Source organism: Phocoena phocoena, chromosome 13 (genome assembly GCF_963924675.1).
Source record: "Phocoena phocoena chromosome 13, mPhoPho1.1, whole genome shotgun sequence".
In the NCBI taxonomy this organism is placed as follows: domain Eukaryota; kingdom Metazoa; phylum Chordata; class Mammalia; order Artiodactyla; family Phocoenidae; genus Phocoena; species Phocoena phocoena.
This window is the reverse complement of record NC_089231.1, coordinates 18,807,755-18,827,926: the sequence shown is the minus strand read 5'-3', so window position 1 is coordinate 18,827,926 and position 20,172 is coordinate 18,807,755.

The following is a 20,172-nucleotide window of genomic DNA, read 5'->3' as shown; positions in this document are numbered from 1 at the left end:
TGTCCTCCTGTTCCAGGATCCAATGCAAGATACCACATTGCATTTTGTCATTATGTCATCTTGTTCTCCTCTGATCTGTGACAGTTGCTCATTCTCTTCTTAGTTTTTGATATCTTTTTATTCCCTGAGCTTAGTTCCTAAAAATAAAAACAAGAAACAACAGCTAACATTTATGTTGCCTACTGTGTGCCAGGCATATAGTTAATGTCTTTTTGTGTACCATCTCATTTAACTCTCACAGTAATCCACAGGTGGTTGCTATTGTTATGGCTGGTTTAGCAGGTAAAGAAGTTGATGCTCAAACAGTGTATGCCATTAGCTAGCTTAGCTCTTAATGCTATTCTGTAGGCAACTAATAAATGTTTGTTAGTGCATAACTGCCTTTCTCCATTCATTGAATTATTAGGAGGAATGCAACTGCAGAATTTGCACAATTCCAGATCTTTTTCAAATTTTTTTTTTTTTTTTCTTTTTTGGCTGTGTTCCTTGGCATGTGGGATCTTAGTCCCCCGACCAGGGATGGAACCTGCGCCCCCTGCAGTAGCAGCTCGGATTCTTAACCACGGGACCTCCAGGGAAGTCCCTCCAGAGCTCAAGTAAATAGGATACATTAAATTATGGGAGGCCACTGGGGGAAAAGAATGAGGCCGTGGTCCTGCTTTGGCAGGAACCAGTATCTCTGCCTGACTCACTCATCTGTTACATGCAGCAGCCAGAGTGACTGCAGTGCGGCATTTGTCCCGCCCACCAAGGAGAAAGACCTATTTGAAAAGACAGTGAGTTTACCAACCATTAATGCAAACTCCAAGACACAGATTTTTAAAAAAATTGTATTGAAATATAGTTATTTAAAATGTTGTACTAATTCCTCCTGTATAGCAAAGTCATTCAGTTATACATATATATTCTTTTTCCTATTCTTTTCCATTATGGTTTATCACAGGATATTGAATACGGTTCCCTGTGCTATACAGTAGGACCTTGTTGTTTATCCATCCTATGTATAATAGTCTGCATCTGCTAATCCCAAACTCCCAATCTTTCTCTCCCCCAGTCCCCCCACCCCTTGGCAACTACAGGTCTGTTCTCTATAGACACAGTTCTTTTTTAAATGAAGTCTAGTTGATTTACAATATTGTGTTAGTTTCAGGTGCACAGCATAGTGATTCAGTTATTTTCTGATTATATTCCATTATAAGTCCTTACAAGGAAGCGAGTATAATTCCCTGCTATACAGTAAATCCTTGTTGCTTATCTATTTTATGTATAGTAGTTTGTATCCGTTAATCCCGTATTCCTAATTTGTCCCTCCCCCCATCCCTCTCCCCTTTGGTAACCATAAGTTTGGTTTTCATGTCTGTGATTCTGTTTTGTAGATAGATTCATTTGTATGATTTTTTAGATTCCACATATTAAGTGTCATCATATAGTATTTGTCTTTCTCTGTCTTACTTCAGTAAGTATAATATTCTCTAGGTCCATCCATGTTGCTGCAACTGGCAATATTTCATTGTTTTTATGGCTGAGTAATATTCCATTGTCTCTATATATACCACATCTTCTTAAGCCCATCACAAGACACAGATATTTATGGTAAGGAAATGACTGGCAATGCTGAACTATTTTACAGGGATCCTGAAAAACACTTAAGTCTGTAATGACTAGAAATCAGCTGAAATGCTACTGGAAAGCTGAAAGCAAACCCAGCATGTGCCCAGTATTGTTCAAGGTGTGCTTTAAACCATGAAATTGGCAAGGCAGCCTCACTGACCTCTCTCTGGACACCGTGTGGATTCCTTAACATAAGATCACTGTTGTTCTTCCCTCCAGGGCACTTCAGTGTCTCCTCAAAGCACCGGGGCAGTTATCTCTATTCTTTTCCCATTGCCAATTTCAGTCTCTGGAGGATGTGGAGTTATTACAGCCCCTTCCTGACTATTGCTCAATAGGAGAGTGGCTGCCTGGGGCATAAGGACAAGGAAGTAGCATATAAAAGTCTCTTTTTCCTGTCTTTAGAAAGTCACATAGCAATCTGCCACACATAAACTGGGGCAAGTCCAATTTTCAATGTTCCCCACTTGGATCTACTTTGCCTAAAGAGTAAAGAGTAAAGATTCATTGCATCCACTGAGCTCTTTACCTTAGTTCAGGGGTTGGCAAACTTTTTTCTGTAAAGGATCAAAGAGTAAATAGTTTAGGCTTTGCAGGCCAATCGGTCTCTCTCACAACTACTTATTTCCACTGTTGGATTTTCACTGTAATAACAATAAAAACATGAAAACAGCCATAGACAATACCTAAATGAATGAGCATGGCTGTTTTCCAATAAAACTTTATTTACAAAAACAGGTAGTGGTTGGATTAGACTCATGGCTCATAGTTTGCGGGTACCAGGCTTAGATGATAGCAGACAAGATTCATAACTTTCTTCTCTTGGTAGCATCTTCCTTTTCTTTGCCCGTTAGTGTTTTAGAGCTAGTTCTTGATGAAGTGTATTGCAGTACACATCATATTAGTGTAAAGATTAAAACCTAGAAAGGATGCAGCATTGGGATAGGATCTTATTTCTACAAAACAAAACACAGTCCCATCAGAGGTTAACCTTATCCGTCATAACTGATGCTTATTTGAAAAAGCCCAGTGAAAGTTAATACAAAATTTCCTCCTTGGATAATTTTAAATGTAATCATTTAGGATTCTGTCAGTTTTCCCAATGCTCAGCCAACTAATGATAAGATCCTTTCTTTACACAGATGATGACAATAATAATATTACCTAACGGTAATATTCTCACTTCCCCATTCCTGGTTATCTCTCTGGAATAATCTTGAAAACCATTTCTTCTGGATCATCAGGTGTAGCCCAAATCTTTCCTGAAAATTCAAATGAAGGTTTATAAAAGTCCAGATGTCATAGTCTATCAGATAATTTAGATTAATGGTAACCAAAAAAAAAAAAAAAAAGAAAAGAAAAAAAAGAAATCCCTTGTAAAACACATGTAAGATAGTCTCCATTTGGTCAACTCTGACAATGAGCTAGGCTCTTATAACCGAGGTGCAGACTCTTTCTGGAGCTCATGTACCCACCCTACGGTAGACACCTCCACTTAGGTGTCTAATAGATATAACCCCAGTAGTAATAGTAATCCTTCCATCTTCCACCCCAAATTTATTTGAATAAATGCACCACCATCTACTTAGATATTCAGTCTCCAACTCTGGGAATTATCCTTGATTAATCTGTTCTCCTTGCTCCCCGCATCAAAACATCCATCAGTCCTGTGCTCTTTATAGTCAGAATATACTCCAAACTTAAGTCTTCTCTCTGTCTCTGCTGCCACTTCGATGGTCAAAGCCCTGTAGCCTCTGTCTGGATTATTTTACCACCTTCTGTCTCCCTGCTCCCCCTAAGAGGCTCGCCTACAGTTCATCCCCTCGGAGCAGGTTCTCAAGGGTAAAACAGATCATGTCACTCTGCCTGCATGAAGCCTTCCAAACTTCTGTCCATCAGCAAGTTTTCTTCACTCTCCCTCTGAATTAGAGTGTAAGGCCCATCTACTTCTATCCATCTAACAACAATGTTTATGGACCACCGTCCACTTTGGCTCAAGCCCAAATCACTTCATCCCCATTTGAATTTCAGACAATTTCAGAATTTCTCTTACCTACCCTATGTTGCTACCATCAACTGATACTACTGTTGATCCTTGGGTCCCGAAATGCTTCTGAACGTTGACGAATTTAAGCCCATCCAGGGATTTATGAAGAATGGTTCAAGTTGGGTAACTTATTATTTCAGTCTTTCCTTCATTCCTTTGCTGGTGGAAGCAATTACCATTTTGTTTTATTGGCATGTTACATGAAAATACAGTTTTCACAATGGGAGAATCACTGGCTAGATACTGCCTCCATGAACTTGCCATATTTATGAGGAGGTAAGGCTAATAAGGAAGAAAACAAAAGAGTATATAACAGTGTGTAGGCACTATTAACATGTTGCTTCAGACTTGAAATACAGTGGGAATTCAGGAGAGGAGGGGTCAAATACTGGAGCAAGAAATCCACAGAGGTTGAAGTTAGGAGATGGGGAATATTATTGTGGACTGAATCTTGGGAAAACCCTGGACATTATGTATTGTGTATGTGGGTAGCGGCTGACTGATCCTTCCACGTGTTGTCTGCACGGCTTGCCGTTGTGTGAATGAAGGATAATTTGGTTATTGGGATGTTTTGGTTCTTTTGCCACATAAGTCCACTTTTAAAATTCTGCACTTACGTTGAGGGCATTTCATGGTGACTTCTAAACTTTTTCCTCTTTTTCACTAATAATGTTTATTGTTTGTCCTTTATGTATCGATTTATTTATTTTTGTCACCTTTCAGCCCGCATAGCACCAGTCTAGGTGGGCCAAATGAGGAAGGATACTGATATAGGGAGGCCACTGCCAAGAGAAGTGGGCATCTGGGTCTTCAGGTGTCAAATCTCCCAGTGAGTAACCACAGTGATGAACTGTAGGACAGAGCTCATAGGAAAAGGAGAAGGAGGGCGGCAGGCGTTAGATGCTCTGTTATGTAATAATCAAGAGGGATAATGTTTTGCCAGCTGGATAGGGCAAGAACACTATTATGACAAAAGAGAACCAAAAAAACCAAAGGGTGAAGAGAAACAGAAATGGCTCATCTGTTTGGACATTTCCTTAGAAGATGGCTATTTGGGTTTCGTCTCTACACAGAAGTAGTTCTCCTTGACCACTTGTGCCATCCCCAAATAATCAGAGGATGCTAAAGCCCTTTAGGACAAGATTCCCAGCTGATCTTTGCCCCCGACTCTACTCTTAATGCTCTTCCAGTATTTTTTTTTCTTTTCTTTTTTTTTTTTTTTTTGCGGTACGCGGGCCTCTCACTGTGTGGCCCCTCCCGTTGCAGAGCACAGGCTCCGGACGCGCAGGCTCAGCGGCCATGGCTCACGGGCCCAGCCGCTCCGCGGCACGTGGGATGCTCCCGGACTGGGGCACGAACCCATGTCCGCTGCATCGGCAGGCGGACTCTCAACCACTGCGCCACCAGGGAAGCCCCAAGTATTTTTTAAAGTTCTGGTAGACCCAGGAGAAACTTAATTTACTCTTGTGTGAGTTAATGGAAATAAACCATTTGGACAGGTTAGACTGTGGTATTAGAAGTTGTTACATAAGGAGGACTATTTAGTACAGATGTCGGGGGTACTGGGTTGGTGCTGGTGCCCAGATCCTTGGAATCACAAAGCTCAGGTGGCACGTTGTACCAGATCCCCACCTTATTTTGCTGTTAATCAGTTTCTGGCATTCTTCCACTAATGACTTTCTTTAGAAAATGGGAAATGAATTGGACTTAGAAGTGTAAATGACAGCCCAGATTGTCATTGCTTTTCACAGCCCACATAGCATTCTACGATTCTTTATATTGTGAGTGCAGAGAATTATTACCACGGTTGAGCCCAGCACCCAGTTTAGGGATTCGGTTCTTTCACCTCTTTTCCAAAAACCTGAGTTCATATGGGTTCATTATGAAAATGTTCATTATGTCTAATTATGCCCTCACATTCTTCTAAATGCTGCAGCTATAGTGATAAAATGAAATAATAGATGTGAAACAAGATGTGAAACTCATGCCATCTCTCCTTTATGGTGCTTCCTCTCTCTACCTGGGCAAATATTCCTTGTAGGACATTTGGAAATCCAAAAAATTATATAGAAGGAAATAAAAATTAGCCACTGTCCCTTTACCTAATAAAAAGCACCGGTGACATTTTGATGTGTATAGTATACAGTTTTGTATCCTTTGCATAGTTTGTAGTTTATCTAGATGATAAATTGGTTTCTGTTGTTCTAAGTTGTGTGTATATCTTATTTCCCTTATTAGAGTGGAGCTCTTTGAAAGAAAGACCAGTTTCCTACAACTAGCATTGTATTTTAAGTTAATTTACACAAGTGGTTGAGATTGCTAATTACTACTGAGTATCCATTCTCCCCTTCCTCCTCTGTAAAGAATGCTGTTGGACAGCAATAAGCCCAGTTTTAAAAAAGAAAAAAGAAAAAAAACCCCACCATATTTCTCAGACTGCCTTGCAGATTGGGAGGTCATTAAAAAAAAGTAGAAGTCATTGGGTAGAGCTTCTGGGAAAGTTCCTTAAAAAGGCCTAACTAAGGTGACAGGCATCTATTTTTCGTTTCCTCTTGTTATCTCATCTTGCCTGAGATTTGAATGTATTGGCTGGAGCTAAGCAGTTATTTTGAGACCATGAGAGAAAGGCCAAGAAAATCAGAGGGGCTTGGACCCTGACATTCTGAACCATTTGCTGAACCAACATCAAAATTGTTGACCCAGACTTTTAGTTCCATGACAAAAATACACCCTTGTGTGTTTAATCCGCTATAGTGCTGTCTAGCCAGCAGCTGAACTCAATTCCAAACTCACACCATCATAACACTTTACTTCAAAAAAGGATTTGACCACCAATGCCTCTTTATACATCATAGTATTTTCAAAGGCAGCAAGCACTGTGTGTCTTCCCAGTGGTAAGTGTTCTATAAATGTGTGTTGAATGAACTCTAAAGAGTTTAAATTCAACCTCACCAATAGCCTCTTCTTCCTCCAGTGCCTTACTTGTACCATTTTCTTGAACCCAAGTGGTCACTTTTATTTTTTTCGAGCAGAAAAATGTAATGGTTCAAATCTACAAAAGGCATTCATTCTGGGAAGTGTCCAGCTAAGTTTTTATTTATTTCACGATAGCCTTTCTTCTGTAGCTTCTGATGTTTTATTTCTCATAGTTTAGTGTTCATTAAATACTATACCATAAAAATAATACTTTACAATTTTCAGTATGTTTAACTTAACAGGAACTCAGTAACTCCTTTGTTCTCATTTTACCCACACTCTGGCAAGGGATAAAAATAGTCTAAATGACTTAGATTCTAAAAATAAGATTGAGATGAGAACAAATCTCTTGCTTTCCATTGCTAACTAGTCTCTCTTCTCAAGACATATTAAAGATTTTATTTAGTGTGCCAGCTCTGCTCAGTTGGTAGAACACAGTTGGCTGTCTGGAGAACTGTGTTAAGTAGGATTCTGCAGCCACGTTAAGGCTCAGCTGGCAAAAGGGCAGCAGTTGGATTAGCAATGCCTGTCATATACACGAGGATAAATAGGGAGTAGTCTGTGGCCACTCACGTACCTGGTATTTGCCATCCCGCATCTATACCAAGATAGATTCACTTATCCACGTGTACACACACACACACACACACACACACACACACACACAGCTGAAAGGCATCCCACTCTTTAGGAGGATTTTCTCAATCCCAGTCTTTCTCTGCCAATCTTTTTCTGCTCGTTTAGATTTATTCAGTCTAATTTTTGTATTTATGTAATGTATATACATACTATATATGTGTGTGTATATATGTGTGTGACAAACACACACACACATATATATATATTTTTCTGTGTCCCAATTTAGATGAGGTTCCTTAGGGTAAATCAGGCATCTATTCCGAGTCTGTCTTTCATAGAATGACTAGAATCACAACATGGACACACTGTATACTAGGGTAGTTTCTGATGTTAGTATGCTTGTGAATTCACTGGATACAGATCAGAGTGGTATTGTTTATACTTTATCCTGCCCAGGAGGGAGGAGATGGTAGATGGCATCTTATGGCCCCTTTCAAATATTCAAGTGTGCAAAGGCGTAGGCTGGGGTTGGCAAACTTTTCCTGTAAAGAGCCAGATAGTAAATATTTTAGTCTTAGCAGGCTATATAGTCTATCACACAACTAAGCAATTCTACAATTGTAGTTCAAAAGCAGCAGTAGCCACAGGAGGAAATAAGTTAATGAATAGGCGTGGCTATGTTCAATAACAAAGGGCAGCGGGGAGAGCAGAGCAGATTTGACCCTTAAGGTTAGTTTGCTGACCCCTGCAGAGGGAATTCAAAGACTGGATGGTTCCCTACAGGGGGCTTGTGTGAACTTCAGTTTATCTCTGCACATCATATAATTATCTGTGACGTTGATGATGATGATACCTATCTTCCAGGGGTGTTGTGAGGATTAAATGACCTGAAAGTGGGTGCATCTAAACGGTACCATATCTGGCTGAGAAATGCACATCTCAGTTGATCATTTGGATGTTCTGTCCCCACCAGAGCTCTCACCCCCGCCGCCTGTAGGGGCAGGTGAGTGGAACGTGTGAAGCAGAAGACCTGGTAGAGATGGGAGAGCGGCGTCCCCATTAAGGAGCGAGCTGATGCTCAGCCCCAGGTCACTGTCGTCACATGAGACCGGGATCTTCTTATTGCCAGGTCTTCTAAGTTTTTAGGAAAAGATAGAAATCTACATTCTAAGTAAAATTTTCCACTTTCAAAATTTTTGCAAGCTATTTACAATTTTTAAAAATGATGGGAGCTTAAAAACGATCCAAGCATAAGGACTGGGTTGGGGTGCCATTGTATGACTTTTGGTGCACTATTCCCAGGGTCCAGATACTAAGTAAATAGTACAGTTCAGGGACATGGAAACAAGGTAATGTCAGTATCCATCCAGGCCTCACTTATCCCATGCTGAAGTGCTAAGCGCTCAGTACTTCAGTTAACCATCATAACAACTCGATTCATTTACTCAGTAGATACTAATGACTGTGTCCTCATTTCAGACACTGGTCTACATACAGGGCATCTAGCAGGAAACAAGACAGAAAAAAAATTCCCTGCCCTCATGAAGCTTTTAATCCATGAGATCAGTAGGTTCGCAACAATACACGTGGAAGAAACAGTATTGAAGGATGGCATTTGGGGGAAATGATTCTAGGAGCAGAATCATTTCTCCCCAAAGTTGCAAAGGGCGACAGAATTATCAGCAAATATGAAGGGTTATGAACAGGAAGACTACATATTAACAGCATAGAAAAGTCACGCACTGGCTGTGCTCTGGTTTCCCTGAGGATAAGTAGGAGGAAACCTGGTACATTTCCAGGACGGGAGTTTAAGTGAGATACCAGGAAGAACTTCCCAACAGCATGGTTCTTAAAGAGAAACAGGTGGCTGAAGTCGATTGAAAACTCTCTTCCCTGGAGAGCTTCAGGAATGGGGTAGTCGACATTCATCCAAACACAGTCTCTCTTGGAGGCCGGGAATTGGACTGGAGCCAGGGGCCTGAGAACCTCGGTGAAAGATTTTAAATTTCTAAATTTCTTACTTAGGCCTAGAGAGTCATCGTGTTTAAAATTAAAAACAGTTTGTGCCTAGAAAGGTCTCTTCTTCCATAGATCAAGCTCCATGGATGAGCTCATGTAAGGAATGCATTTTTTAATTTTAGCACTTTCTATAAATGGGTTTTCTAAACCTTAAGCTGAAGTTGTTACCACGATGGGGAGCATGGAGATAATTTTTCATTCTTTCATGCTATGCTGAATGTCAGCAGTAGAAGCTCTTAAAAATAATCATACCTTGTGTTTGTATAACACCTTTCCTGGAGGTTCTCAAAGTGCTTTGCAGACATCGTGTAATTAATCCCTGTAGAGCATCCTGAAGGGAGTAGTGTAATATCAAGTTAGTATTTGTCTTGTATCTAAAGACGATACATCTTATACTTACATATTATATTTATATTGTGTTCTGGGAACTCTATATCAGACATAGACTTTGCTGCCCAAAACCACTTTCTGGTTATTGTGTTGCATGGGTTGACAGACAGGAGAGATGAAGAAAATAAATGCAGTGTTCAGGAAGGTAAGAGCACGCGAGAAAAGGGGAATTCACACCAGGGCTGCCAGGAGTTGGTGAAAGTGTCATTTATTTCTAGGGTTCATGGGAAGCCATCACAGGAATATGAGAAGAGGACGTGGAAAGGGAATTCTAACACTCCAAAAAACACTCTGTATAACATATTCGAATGAGTAAGTGCAGGAGAGCAGGTCTGGAACGAGGTAGGCGATGCTGTAATTTGCTGTTGTTTCCATGCCAAGCCTCCCCTTTGTTAGCCCTCTTCTCTCCATGAGAGCACACAGCCTCCCCTGACACGCCTTTATCTTAATTTTTCTCAGCTCGTCTCTTCTGCACATTCAGAATAAGTTATAACAGGAGCCCATTTGCCGTCAGCCATAGACACTTTAGTGTGAACTTAAGCCAGGACAACGTCTCTGCTGGACATTTTGACCCTTTACACCTCATCTTGCCATGCAAGGATTAAATGAGTGAATGTGCGTCCCTGCTCTTAGAATAGTGCCAGGCCCATAGTAAATGCAAGTCGTTATTAGTAGTATTTGCAAAAATGTCGGGCTTGGATGAGCGGCAGCGACAGTAGACTGGGTTCCTGCAAACACTGGTGCATCCTTCAAATCAGGCTGCATGGGTAGCCTTGGATTCCGTCAATGCCTAAAACTGGTCCTGGCAGCGAATACAGCAAAGAAATTGTCACCTCAGCCCCAGCAGGTGGCTGGAAAATTGACAGAGGAAAGAGGGAGGGAGGTCAAATCTGAGGAGCGTCACTGGGGCGGTGGGGAGGGGATACTGTGTATGATGATAAATTGGACAGAGAGGAGAAGGGGGAGGGAAACTCTGGAGAAGACCCCCAGGTCCTAGCTCGGAGGGGTGGGCACAGTATGTGGGTTTGGAAAGGGAAACTGTTTATGTAGGCTCCAGCTTGTGGCTGGCCCAGTAGGCTGCCTGTAGGTTTACGGCTGAACATTACCATCATGGCACTGTCTGCTCTGGAGGAACCAAAGGAGGGAACGGCCAGGGACATTTCCGCCGGCCCAGAGGTTCTGATACTGCCCTTGAGTGTTTCTGAATTGGCAAGAGTGGTCTGGTGATTTTCCACGGGCCAACTCAATCTTCCATGCTGATGGACCCAACATTTAGCATCTGTACTGGGTCCAAAATTCCTCTCATGGGCTCTGATAAGCCCTTTCAAATCAGCTGAAGACTTAGCACCAAATCCACTTTCAAGTGTGAACTAGGTCTTGAGTCGTCCAGCCCCTAAACTTGAAGTATACTGTCTGTTTTTAGTTGACTCTTCTTCAAGCACCTAACCTAGTCTTGGCTCACCCTGAAAAGAAGACATTCTTGAGCCAAGGCCCAAGGCTGTGGAATTCTGCCCTTGGCACTAAAGCAGAAGCCTTAAATGAAGCATTCAGAACAACCTTAGCTGCATTCATTCTGCCATGCTGGAGCCACCTATGATTCAAGGCCACCCAAGAATATAATGGGCGAGGTCTTTTCATGAATATTAGCTGCAAGACAAATATTTTCTTTTTAAAAATTTAATCAATTTTCTTAAACAAAAGGAAAGCCACCTTGAACATTTCATTTTAAAATGGATGTTTCAAAGACTTTTTGAAAATATTAAGATTAGCCTATGACGTGATTGATGCCAATATTAGCGTCTGTTGTACTCACATTAGTGTCTATCCTAAATGTGTGAAGCAAAGTTGAATGTTTAGTTTTCCTAAAAGAACAGAAAGTCTGTCATTTTTCCTGGAAATATTTGTTTTCTAGCTCGGTAATGGAAAAGAGAGGCCTGGCCCTATGTGGAATGGGTTGAAGTTTAATAATTTGGGTGTTTTCTGCGACCATAAGAATGAGAATTGCCTGAAGGCTCTGGGTGCAAGTGACAGAAATACAATTTAAACCAGCTTGAGAAAAAAAGGAAATTTATTGGCTCTACTGGGAAGTTTAAGGACTGGGTGGGTATCTCTGAGCTTTTCTGGATTGGAGGGTGCAAACAGTGCTTTCAAGGCTCAAGCTCTCTCACTCCCTCTCTGAAATCTGTTTTCTTCTGTGTTAGATTTTTCTTAGGTAGTGTCTCTCCACATTTTGGCAAGGGTAGGTTCCAACTACTGCAGGCCTCCATCACTCTTATTGCTTAGTTATTGGTTCAGGCTAGTTTAGTCGCTGAGGAAATGGGGAGGAATGTTCAGATGGGGATGCCGTTTGGATGTCCAGGGGCAGAGGCAGGGGATCACAGAAGGAGATTTGACTCAAGAAGGCCATTCTGAGCCCTTTCCAGTGACTGATACCAAACTTTATTCCCCGATCCATCATTAAAACCATTCTCTTATCGGAATCCTCCTATACTGTTGGAGGGAATGTAAATTGGTGCAGCCACTATGCAAAACAGTATGGATGTTCCTTAAAAAACTAAAAATAGAGTTACCATATGATCCAGCAATCCCACTCCTGGACATATCTGGAGAAAATTCTAATTCGAAAAGATACATGCACCCCAATGTTCACAGCAGCACTATTACAATAGCCAAGACACGGAAGCAACCCAAGTGCCCATCAAAGATGATTGGTTTAAGAAGATGTGGTATATACATATACAATGGAATATTACTCAGCCAAAAAAGAAGAAAAGAATTAAACAACATCGGTGGACCTAGAAAGTATCATACTAGATGAAGTCAGACAGAAAAAGGCAAATATTATATAATATGACTTAGAAGTGGAATCTAAAAAATAATACAAATGAATCTATATACGGAACAGAGACTCACAGACATAGAAGGCAAACTTATGGTTACCAAAGGGGAAAGAGAGGGGGAGGGATAAATTAGGAGTATGGGATTAACAGATACACATTACTATACAGAAGATAGATAAATGAAAGGGATTTACTGTATAGCACAGGGAACTATATTCAGTATCTTATAAAATAACCTATAATGGAAGATAATCTGAAAAAAAATGTATATAACTGAATCATTTTGCTGTATACCTGAAACAACACAATATTGTAAATCAACTACAGTTAAAAAAAAAACTATTCCCTGATCAACACTCTTAACCCCTTTGCCCCTCGCGCTCTCTCTCGTATCCCTTTTATTATATATTTTTTTATTTTTATTTTTTTTGCAGTACACGGGCCTCTCACTGTTGTGGCCTCTCCCGTTGTGGAGCACAGGCTCCGGACGCGCAGGCTCAGTGGCCATGGCTCATGGGCCCAGCTGCTCCGCGGCATGTGGGATCTTCCCGGACCGGGGCATGAACCCGTGTCCCTTGCATCGGCAGGTGGACTCCCAACCACTGCGCCACCAGGGAAGCCCATCTTGTATTCCTTTTAAATGCAGACGTTCTCATACTCTTGGTTGTTGTCCATACCTGTATTGTGAGGGGCATGGACTTGGGCTTAAGACGTAAGAAACCATGCAGAGCAAGAAAGCGGCAAATCCCAGGAGGAAACAAGCGTTCTGTTTCCCAGAGGGGCTGCTGGGATCCTAAACAAGAGAAGTCCACTGCAAGGGTAGAAGCTGACCAGTGCATCAGTACATTCTTGCCAGCACCTGCCCACGAGAATGGCAACCTGATCTTGGCACGTTGAATGTGAGTCCTGGATAATCTTATCTTCTTCAAATGCTTTGATTCTTCAGCAAGCTTAGGTTCAGCCCATGTAAAGTGGGAAAATCAGGTGGCTCTGTTTAGGGTCACCATCCCAATACCTTATCCCATTCCTATATACATTTTGATATAAACCGGGAATATGATAGTAGGTAGCTATCTTTGAACGTGATGTCAAATTTTGACGTTTTCACCTTGGAGGCAGTAACAGAAGCTACATCCTTTGTTATCTAGTAAGAGTTTGCTTTTCTGTTTGATTTTTTTTTTTTTTGCTGGGTGCATGGACCTATAAAATTAAGACCATATTTTCAAGTCTTCTTGACAGCTAAGTGTGACCATGTAGGTTTTTGTGTCTGGGATTTGAACTTGGGTGGACACCTTCTGGGTCATACCCTTAGGAAGAGGTGTGCTCTCTCTCTCTCTCCCCTTCCCATATTCTGCAGGCTGGGATGTAGACAAAGTGATGCCCCTTCTTGAGGGATTCAGATGAGGGCAGAGTCTTAATGATGACCAAACAGCAGGATGGAAGGAACCTGGGGCCCCAACTCCATGAAGCCCCATAGCAGCTGTTGGTCCTCCCAGCAGAGAGCCACCTCTTAACAGGGTTAGGAGAGAAATAAATGTGAAAGAAAAATAGTATTTTATCTTGCTCAAGCCACTGTTATTTTGGGTTCCTGTCACATGTGCTAAGCCTGTATCCTAACTAAAACAGTGAACCAAAAGTTTTTATAGGAACATTTGGATCAAGCAATCCAGAAGGTGCAACAGTGAGAACTGGGCTAAAGTCTAAGAGAACTTAGATTATCTTAAATAATTACTGTCTTGACATTCAGGGGGAAAAAAACATAGCTTAAAAAAATAGAAAGTGATAAAAATAATTAATTGAACAGCCTGAGAGCATGGCATTTATGACGCATTATGGAAATCAGAGACTTAGGAAATTTTTGAGCTGGAAGGAGTGGGAAAATTCACCTGGTCTCATCACCTGGCCCAGTCGCTTCATTTTAGAGCTGGATTTCTCAGCCTTGGCACCATATTGATATTTTGGGCTGGATAATTCTTGGCTGTTGGGAGGTGTCCCGTGTATTATCAGATGATTAGCAGCAACCCTGGCCTCATCCACTGGATACCAGTAGTAAATATCCAGCCCCACCCCACCCCCTGAAATCATGACAATAAAAAGCCAAATGTCCCCTGTGGGGAGGGGAGTTGTCAAATTTGCTCCCAATTTATTGAAAGCACTGTTTCAGAGATCAAGAAATTGTGGCCCAGCCAGCTAGAGTCAGATTCCTCCTATATGCTGCAAACTTGAAGCATGCACGTTATTTATAATACTGATTTAGAACTTGGGAAAACACTAAAAGTACTTTAAAATAAATACGAATGAAATGATAGCAATAACCGATATTTATGAAAGTCAGGCTTCATAAGCATAGTCTTACTTATCTTCACGAAAACTCTAGGATTCTCCCATTTTAAAGTTGAGGAAACTGAACATCTTAGAGGCCAAGTAAGCTCACACAAAGTGATACATCTAAGAAGCAGAGGAACTAGTGTTTGGACCTGGCTTCAAACCCATACCCTCTTACTCAGCACTTGCATATAAAGGGAATAATAAGCAAAGCATCTTGCCATTTTGAATCAAATGATCAAGTCAACAAAAATAAGCTAAATATATACGTCCAGATAAATTCACATTTTCCTTAATAAACTTATATATTTCTTTCATTCAATAAAAATGTATTGAACACCAACTATATGCATAACATTGAAGGATAAAACATGAAAAGGTTACAAAAAATAGTTTACATTTATTGCCAGACCCCAGCGTAAATTGTACATGTATGAAAGTCTTTGAATTAATTCCTCGATTCCTTGCAATAGTGCTAGGATATTGGTTTTATGATTCGCATCTTATCATAGATGAGGAAATGGAGGCCTCAGATGCTTAGGGAAATTGCTGACCAGTACGCAGCAACAGAAGATTTCAAATCCAGGCCATTGGACGCTCTAATCGTTTCCAAGGGCCACCATAACAAAGAACCAAAAAGAGTGTGGCTTCAAACCAAAAGAAATGGATTGTCTCACTGCTCTGGAGACTGGAAGCCAGAGTGTCAGCAGAGGCACGTGGCCTCTGAAACCAGTGGCAGAGTCCCTCCTTACCTCTTCCGGCTCCCAGCGGCTTCTGGTAAGCCTTGGCATTCCTTGGCTTGCAATCGCTTTACTCCAACCTCTGCCTTCTTCATCACATGGCCCTTTCCCTGTGTGCTCCTGTCTTACGAGGCTGTCTTCTTGTAGCAACACTAGTTATGTTGGATTATGAGCCCACCCTATTCCTCATCTTAACTGATTACATCTGCAGTGACCCTGTTGACAAATAAGGTCATATTGCAAGGTACTGGGCGTTAGGACTTCAAATACATCTCTTTGGAAGACTCACTTCAACCCGTAACAACTCTTTTTTTTTTTTTTTTTAGAAGATGTTGGGGGTAGGAGTTAATTAATTAATTAATGTATGGCTGTGTTGGGTCTTCGTTTCTGTGCGAGGGCTTTCTCTAGTTGCGGCAAGCGGGGGCCACTCTTCATCACGGTGCGCGGGCCCCTCACCATCGCGGCCTCTCTTGTTGCGGAGCACAGGCTCCAGACGCGCAGGCTCAGTAGTTGTGGCTTGCGTGCTCTAGAGCGCAGGCTCAGTAGTTGTGGCGCGTGGGCTTAGTTGCTCCGCGGCATGTGGGATCCTCCCAGACCAGGGCTCGAACCCGTGTCCCCTGCATCGGCAGGCGGATTCTCAACCACTGCACCACCAGGGACGCCCCCGTAACAACTCTTAACCATCATGCCACAGTGCCTTCTAGTAAGGGAGATGCAGTCCTTGTCTCTGGAAGCTCACAGGAGCACAGGAAATAAGGCGTTGCATGAGCAAGAGCAGTTGTACAAACTAGAATGATCTGATCAGTGTCACAAGAGAGGTAAAAAACAGCCATGGGAATTCAGAGAAAGTGAGCAGATTTAACTGAGGCTGTGGAAGGGGACATAATGGGTAGGCCTTCGCCAGGAGGGGTCCTGGGACAGATGAGGGAAGGTATAAGGACCGGCAGAAACGCATACGAAAAACGCACTCAGCTGGGAAAACTCAGGGCTTGTTCCTAAAATGGGGAGCTTACCCAACATCAAGTCTACAGGCCAAGATAGAGCGGCTCATAAAATCACAACTTTTCAAAATCAGAACTGGACGAGATCAGCTAGACTAGCTTTCTCCTTTAAGAAGGTGACGATATTGCACAGCTGGGGTGACTGAAGCCGAGAGGGATTGAGTGGCTTGCCTTTATTAGCATAGCTGGCCAGTGATGGGGAGTGGTGAACTGGGACCCAATTTTCCTATCTTCTCCTTGCAGCTTTCTGTTTTTTCTGTATTATAAAGCTAGACAAGTAGATTTGGGGAGGTGTCATGAGGTGTTGGATGCCAGGCTGAGTCACTAAACTGAGTCAAGTGGTTTCGATGTCGTGAAGTTACTTCCAGAGATTGTGGGTGCACCAGGTGCTCAATGAGAAATGGGACCAACCGGAAGAGGGAGAGGCTGGTGGAGATTCAGGATGCAGATGAAGGGCAGTGAAAAGGAGAAGGTAGAGGAAAGAGCGTCTTCAGACGGAAGAGCCAGAAACTCTTGAGTGTTTGGATTTGGGGACAGGAGGCCAAGATGACTTTGAGATTTGACTTTGAGGTTTGTGCCATTAATAGAAGTGGAAGATTCAGGGGGTGATACAGGGTAGTCAACCATCCTGGTTTGCCTGGGTTGGAGGGGTTCCCTAGAAGCCAGGACTTTCATTACTAAAACCAAGAAGTTCCCAGTCAAAAGTCCTGGGATGAGTTGGTCACCCTAGAGGAGAAACAGGTTTTGCTTTAATTTTACTGTTATAAAAATAAAATAGTTCATATTTTATCTAAATATACTAGTGGGACTTCCCTGGCGGTCCAGTGGATAAGACCTTGCTTTCCAATGCAGGGAGTGTGGGTTTCATCCCCCATCCGCCAGCTAAGATCCCACATGCCTCGGGGCCAAAAACACAAAACATAAAACAGAAGCAATATTGTAACAAATTCAATAAATAGTTTAAAAATGGCCCACATCAAAAAAATTTTTTGAAAAAAAAATATACTAGTAAATTAATTACTAAGTTTAAGTGAGTACTAAAGCTAGCATTAAGGCTAGTTAACACTAGATTTAGACTTATAAAACCTAAAAGTGGGACAATTAGCTCAACAATGTCTTTCAGCTCTAAAATTCTATGAATCTATGAGTACAGCCGAGATTACCTTAACTAGTCATATTTACCGTGTGGAAGAATGGCGAAAGCCCCGAGGAAAGAGTTCATTTTGGAGACCAGCGTATTGGAAGGCTCCTGCCTTGTGTATTTCACAATCAGAAGTTTCTGTAAAACCACAGCGTTCCCTTTGCTTGGGCGTAAAAAAAAGAAAATGCAAGGTTTTTTTTTGTTTGTTTGTTTTACTTGAAGTATAGTTGATTTACAATGTTATGTTAGTTTCAGGTGTGAAAAGTGATTCAGAATATATATACATATATTCTTTTTCAGATTCTTTTCCATTATAGGGTATTATAAGATATTGAATGTAGTTCCCTGTAGTCCCTACTGTAGCTCTACAGTAGGTCCTTGTTGTTTATCTATTTTATGTATAGGAGTGTGTGTCTGTTAATCCCAAACTCTTAATTTATCTACCCTGCCCCCCAACACACACCTTTCCCCTTTGGTAACTTAAGTTTGTTTTCTGTGTCTGTGAGTCTGTTTCTGTTTGGTAAATAAGTTCGTTTGTATTATTTTTGGACACTTCTGTTTGTTGGGGGAAGGTCTTTGATGTCTGGGTTGTTCCCATCAATTCTGCCCTGAGGATATCACTAAAGATGTTCTCAGTATTTGTCTGCTAAATGACTTGAATCACCAGCTCCCTGTTCACATAGGGACTGTGAAGGTATGTTGGAAAAACTCCTGATTTCCCAGGCTCTTCTTGTATCTTATTTTAGACAGTAAGAAGTAATTTTTCAGTGCAGTGCACGTGAAATTAAGCATACAACTGCTGTTATTAATGGGACTTATGCATCTCATTTCCCCCCTTACACGGTAACATATACACATGTGGGAGGCTGAAGCTGTGCTATAGTTGTTCCATCAGAATTTTATAATCTGTTATCTATCTGTCCCTTGAGATAAATGCATAGTTCATTTTCTCATTGAAGGAAAACTGAGCCTTGGTCTCCGACATCTCAAAGGGCTTGCTCCAAAGAATCTCTTTCTGGTGATAAGTATTTGAGTAGTATGTTTTATTTTTATTTTTTAAATGTATCTCCTTTTCATTGGAACATGCTGAAAAATACATACAGCCCTTCCTTTTGTGATGTTGTGAATTCAATATTGACCAAATTCTGCACATCACCTCAGCACATGAGGAATAAATATCCTCTGTTTATTTATAAATTGCCATGTTTTTATGACAAGAAAAGGTCTTCCATGTTGCTTTCGTTAGGTGCCTCAGGGGTGCGTGGAGATACCTGTTCTCCTAGGGTGTAACAGTTTTGGTCTTTGATGCCTGAATTTTGTCTAGAAAAAATTTTTTGACTTAAAAAAAAAGTCTTAAACCAGGACTGGAAACCATTAGTGCCCAGTAAATATTTCTGGTGACCTCATCTGTTCTCACCCTATCTTGGTTGGTCTAGTTTGGGGCCGTTTACAGTTTTAGTGGAAAATCTGGATCAGTTATAGTGGACAAATGACATGGGATAAAGAAGAGAAGAGTTAAGAGATGGCAGCTCTTAAGAGCAAGAAGCCAGTGAAATTATCTGGTATGAAAGAACAGCAATGACCAGGCATGATGGTACCACCTGTGATTTAGAAAGGAGGCTTACTTCTATCCCCTTGAGCACTTTGTGGGTTTCTCTTGGCAAAATTATTGATTGTGGCTGGAAGCCTACAGGTGAAAGCTATTACTTAAACTATGAACTTCAGGAACTCTTTCAGCTTAATCATCTGGGCAGGCTTAGCTACCAGATCTTTCTGCTGGGAGCAGATCCCCCATCCAGAAGGCCAATGCTGTTATTAACGCTGCTCACAGCAAAGTTCTTTTGTTTTGTCTTCTCCGTGTTCCAAACTGACAATAAGTATAACTGACATCAGCTTAGGAAATAGAAAAAAGATGTAGAGCCGAAACAGATATTTCTTTCCAATCCAAGTGGGCTCTAAAAACCCTTAAGTTATTTGGTCATCACGATTTTTTTACCCCCCAAGAGGATTTTTTCCCCCCTATCTTCTAAGTTTCCTTTTTTCCCCAATAATTTAAACTTGGAAATATGCTCGACCATGGAGTAAAAGCCACCGAGCAGGTCTCTCCAGCTGCTTGGGATGATTTTGCAGCCCTTCAGTTAAGTCTCTTCCAGCCTTGAAAAGCTGCCTGATTTGGCATTGGGTTTCTGTGCCGCCCCATTTTGTATTTTCACTGTCACTTTTAGCAGACGTGAGGATCACGGCATAGAGCTGTACAATGGATGCCCCACGTATGCAGGTACTCTGTATGCACAAAACCCTTATCTTCCGTGGCATAAACTGTATCAGCACCTGTGCCAGAGATGAGCGGGCAAGAACCAAGGCTAAGAGGGAGCAAATCCACCTGTCACACTGTTCCTGCAGCTCTTCCAGCATGTTGACAACATCACGGTCATTTCGAGAGCCCTTCGTACAGAAAGCCCTTCATACAGAAAGTTTCTTAGAAATGCATATTTAGATGTGG